The sequence below is a fragment of the Entelurus aequoreus genome, linkage group LG08 (genome assembly GCF_033978785.1).
Source record: "Entelurus aequoreus isolate RoL-2023_Sb linkage group LG08, RoL_Eaeq_v1.1, whole genome shotgun sequence".
Taxonomy (NCBI): domain Eukaryota; kingdom Metazoa; phylum Chordata; class Actinopteri; order Syngnathiformes; family Syngnathidae; genus Entelurus; species Entelurus aequoreus.
The window spans coordinates 43,717,064-43,722,907 of NC_084738.1; positions in this window are offsets into that span (position 1 = coordinate 43,717,064).

The following is a 5,844-nucleotide window of genomic DNA, read 5'->3' on the forward strand; positions in this document are numbered from 1 at the left end:
AGAGCGGTGCCAGGAACTCGCATGGCTGCGGTAGTTGTGACCCCAAAATGCAGGAGACACGAGGATGATGTGCAGGTAAGGGTCTTTGCACGGAAGCATAAGCAGCATGCCAGGTAATGCAGACAGTGTGTGACATATAGCACAAAACAATCCTAAAGCCTGCAGATTAGCAACCGTGACCATGTGTGGCCAGGCTGCCAATGGGGAAAGCACTCAGGGAAACAAACAGGAAATGGAACTAAAACAAGAGCGCTATCGAGGAAATAAACACAAAAGGAAACAGGACATGTGACACCTGACGTGACAGGTCGTCACCAGGAGATGTATTCATATTAATAGACTTAGACTTCCTTTTTATTGTCATTCAAATTTGAACTTTACAGTACAGATAAGAACAAAATTCTGTTACATTAGCTCATGGTAGTGCAGGATAAAAAAGCAATAAGGTGCAGATATAAATACATAAATAGGTTACTGTACAGATAAATATATTGCACTTTTCCATATGCATCCACGTTTATGGATGTATGTTATATTGTCTTTTATATTCCAGCGAGTTAATCCATTTTGGGGGGAGTTGAGGGGATAATTATGATGCGTTCAAGAGTCTTACGGCCTGAGGGAAGAAGCTGTTACAGAACCTGGAGGTTCTGCTTCAGAGGCTGCGGAACCTCTTTCTAGAGTCCAACAGTGAAAACAGTCACTGGTGGGTGTGGGAGGAGTCTTTGCAGATTTTCTGAGCTCTGGTCAGGCAGCGGCTTTTTGCGATCTCCTGGATAGGAGGAAGAGGAGTCCTGATTATCTTTTCCGTCGTCCTCACCACTCTCTGGAGAGACTTCCAGTCTGAGGCACTGCAGGCTCCAGTCCAGACAGAGATGCTTTTGGTCAGCAGGCTCTCTATAGTGCCTCTGTAGAATGGGAGCTGTGCTCTTTTCATCCGACGCAAAAAGTGCATGCGCTGCTGAGCTCTTTTTACAAGAGCTCCGGTGTGTAGGGACCAGGTTATATTGTCAGTTATCTGCACCCCCAGGAACTTGGTGCTGCTTACGATCTCCACTGCTGTGCCGTTGATGAAGAGTGGAGTATGGCTGGACTGGTGCTTCCTGAAGTCGACGATGATCTCCTTGGTCTTGTCGACATTCAGGACCAGGTTGTTGGTTCTGCACCAGTCAACCAGATGTTTCACCTCCTCCCTGGAGTCCATGTCGTTGTTGTCACGGATGAGGCCCACTACTGTCGTGTACTTCACAATGTGGTTAGTAGTGGACCTGGCGCAGCAGTCATGGGTCATCAACGTGAACAGCAGCGGACTCAGGACGCAGCCCTGGGGCGAGCCGGTGCTCAGGGAGAAGAACTGGAGATGTTGTTGCCCACTCTCACAGACTGGGGCCTGTCTGTGAGGAAGTCAAGCAGCCAGTTGCATAGGGGGGTACTGAATCCAAGGGGGGCCAGTTTGCTTGCCAAGTGCTGCGGGATGATGGTGTTGAATGCTGAGCTGAAGTCCAGAAACAACATCCGCGCCGTGTGTGTCATTTCCTCCAATCATAATGATGTATTATTATGATTCTCATTATCTACTGATGATAATTCTATGTGCATTAGCCAATGTCTACCTTACATTTGTTCCCACTTCCCAGGATATGTTTCATATTTTAAAATTACAATGCTTACAAGTATGGTCTCTGCCAGTCCCTGAGGGAATTGGCATCTAATTCCAATAAAATTCAACTGAACAGGTTAACAAAAACAAAATGTATTTAAAAAAAATAAAACAATAAAACTGCATTTGCGTTCAAATACTGGGGCCCTTTTGTAAACTTCATTGAAATTATGCAAGCAAGTAATTTGCTGCGATCAATCCCAATTGAAAAGTGTGATTAATCTGGTTTAAAAATGCATCATTTGACGACGCTAATTAAAGGCACTAGCAGCGAGAGTTGCTGTCCCTAATGTAAAGGCGACTGCTAACTGCAGTTGCGTTGCTGTAAAGCGCTTTCATGTGACAAGTTTGCATATGTCTTTTATTGCGGAATTTCCCCGTTGTGGAATGAATGTGCATGATGGGTGGCTTCTACGTGGGTATTGAGCATGTGCCCCACCTGAAAATCTTTCCTCGTCTTTACAGCATAATTTCGAGTCAGTGGTTAAATTCAGTGACTTGGTGTCTCAGTGAAATTCTTTCAAGTCCTATCAGGGAATTTACATATGAGTTGCGTATTTTAAACAGGGGCGTGGACAGGGAGGGACCAGCCACTCCAACAGTGGTCTGCCAGAGAACAAGTGGATGGAGCAGGAGGGATCAGTGTTGCCAACTCAGCGACTTTGTCATTATATTTAGAGAATAATCTGACCCCTTTAGATACTCTTCCCCGGAAAAAAGCAACTCACGACAAATCACGCAAAAAGACTGACATTGAAACGCTCTTCTCAACGAGCAGCAGGTGCTGCTGGGGGCCCCTCTACCTTCCGAAAGCACTGACCGTCTTGTTTGTTTAGCAACAGAAAATAATAGCAAATCCATTTGTAGTTATCAACATATTTGTTTGGCTTTTCATGTTTTTTGCTAATAATCATACTCAATTAGGTATTTGCTTTCGTTATCCATGCATCCATTTTCTACCGCTTATTCCCTTTGGGGTCGCGAGGGGTGCTGGAGCCTATCTCAGCTACAATCGGGCGGAAGGCAGGGTACACCCTGGACAAGTCGCCACCTCATCGCAGGGCCAACACAGATAGACAGACAACATTCACACTCACATTCACACACTAGGGCCAATTTAGTGTTGCCAATCAACCTATCCCCAGGTGCATGTCTTTGGAGGTGGGAGGAAGCCGGAGTACCCGGAGGGAACCCACGCAGTCACGGGGAGGACATGCAAACTCCACACAGAAAGATCCTGAGGCCGGGATTGAACTCACGACTACTCAGGACCTTCGTATTATGAGGCAGACGCACTAACCCCTCTGCCACCGTGCTGCCTTGTTTTCGTTATGTCACAACTAAATAACACTAGTAGCACCCTGTATGGATTGTGGTCGAAATGCTACAACATGCTAGCAAACATGGAATACAGATATCCACATTTTTTATAATTATTAGACAAACGGCCAATGACTTATTGACAATGAGTTGCTCAGTAATTAAAGTGTTTCGCTTGTTTTTCCACCACCCTTGCCCAAATTGTACACACAAATGCTTGTAGGTCCTCTAAAGGTGTGTACTAAATTTACGGGTGATTCGGCTTAACACCCTTAAGTTACAGCCAGTGTTTTGCAAGAAATGTGTGAGAAATTTCAAGTCAATCCGACCTTTGGGGTTGAATAACAGCGCTGCAATGTGGAGTATTTAGGCAACACAGTCATGTTTGGACACATTTTCACCCTTTTTGTGTGCACCCTTTTGTTGTTCAGAAAAAAGGACCTTGGACAGCTCCTTAAGATGACACATTCATAGACAAACCTTCAAAACATGTCTTCACTACAGGTGTTTTGTTCGATGCTATTTACATTTTTGCGTCACTCGATGCAGAGATGCTCAAAGATAACAGCCGCCATGATGGCTCCAACATTGCCTCTCCCTCCATCCCATAATTCTATCTTCAGCTGTCTGTGGCTGCCCTTTGGTGTCAGCGCTCTGCTCCTGCCATTTACCAGACAAACGGTAGAGCATCACACACCTTGTCATGCCCACACAATCACACTGTAAATGCTGGCATGTTAAAAAAATACGGTATCACACACACACACACACACACACACACACAAACACACACACACACACACACACACACACACACACACACACACACACACACACACACACACACACACACACACACACACACACACACACACACACACACATTGGCACACATCATGCGGAGATACACAGCAGGCCACACTGAGAGGCGGAAATTAACAATATGCAAACAAGTAGCCCAGCATGAGTTGTTGACACCTAAACAATGGAAACACAATTACTCTGCTCTCTAACACACACACGCGCACACACACACACACACACACACACGTAGCGTGAGCAGCAGGGCGTCTGAAGTGGGACAATGATTAAATTGGGTGCCACCGGCAGGAGTTGGCAGCCAAAGCAGCCTTGTGATATATAGACACTTTTTGCTCTCTCCACACTTTGACTTACTGCACTTTGACTAAAAGTTGGATGACATGTCGCCACTAAATCTTGGAAATGTTTCAATGCGTTCTTCTCATTAACTTACTTTCTTTTGCTTAGCTGTTTGGTAAAAATCAAATAAATGGTGGTACGTTAATATAAGTCACTGGACTTATAATGCTAACAGCCCAGGGGCCAAATTGAAAAGTGTGGCGCAAAAACACTGTGGACTTTTGGGAAATCAATGCAGTATTTTTTTGCACATTATGTTCAATAATTACAATGATAGATAATATTAGCAAAAAAAGTGTATTTCCTTTTTTTTTCATTATTATTATTTGAAAGGAATGCCATAACCTATACCAGGGCTAGTCAACTCCATGATGGAGAGGGCCATAGTTTCAAAAGTCGAAGGGGTCGGAGGCCGGACAACAAAATGTGGATGTTTCGTCAGAAAGTGCCTCCGCAGGACATATTCCTTTGAGACTTAGTTTACTTAATTGCAAAGTAAATACATCAGCTTTCACACTGCACTGTCAATACATCCATTATTCTGCCCTTGCTACTCGTATCCAGCGTGTGCAGCAAGTTAACAGTACGAATAAACAGAAGCTCCAGAAGTATGGTTGGGGATAGATGTTCATTCTTTTAAATTGTTTTCCTTCCTCAGTTTTATTTCTTTATTTTCTTTTTCATTTAGGATTGTAAGACTGAAGACATAAACATAATATAAACATTGCAAAAGTATGGCGGCCATTGTGTATTTTTACATAAATAATGTTCATTGTATAATTTACATGAATAAAATAGAAGGTTTAGTGTTAATATATTCACACAACTACATATGTTTACGCATATAGAAATTATCTACAGTACATCAACCTTTGCACACAATGTAACATTATGTGACTCATGACAAATAAACCTAAGGTGTAGCGTTATTGCCCTCTACTGGTCAAATATAGCGCTTTATCAATCAAACGAGCTCTGATCACCCAGAGTTACTCAACAAACAACACAACGACGAATACAAAAGACATCACAAAGTCAGTAATTTCAATACAAAAACTACATAATAATAGATAGATAGATAGATAGATAGATAGATAGATAGATAGATAGATAGATAGATAGATAGATAGATAGATAGATAGATAGATAGATAGATAGATAGATAGATAGATAGATAGATAGATAGATAGATAGATAGATAGATAGATAGTACTTTATTGATTCCTTCGGGAGAGTTCCCTCAGGAAAATTTAAATTCCAGCAGTATATACTTACAAAGATTTGACCAAGTTTTATGATGAAATGTATACGTGTGGATTTCTACCATTGTTGCTGCTGTGTCCGTCCCTTAAAAGGTCCGCCAGAAAACAATAACTGGAGCATTTAAGGTTAAAACATTCATACTTTGTTGTCCAGTCGTTGTTTAAAGTCAAATTTTCGCAATTTATTTAGATTTTTTTTCAGGGTTGAATGAGTAGACTTCTTCTACTCACCCTACTGCTGTTTCATTGTGACAGATTCGTCGCTGCTGCCCCCGGTGGTGTGGCGGGAGTACTGCATACATTATCAACCCTCGTTTTAATGGTTTCATCAATCCTATTTGGGTAATGTTCGGCATACCAAATGAAAAGCTTCAGTAGGCTGGAAGTGGCCCGCGGGCCGCCAGTTGAGTGTGTCTGACCAATACTAACTAATCATTTGAC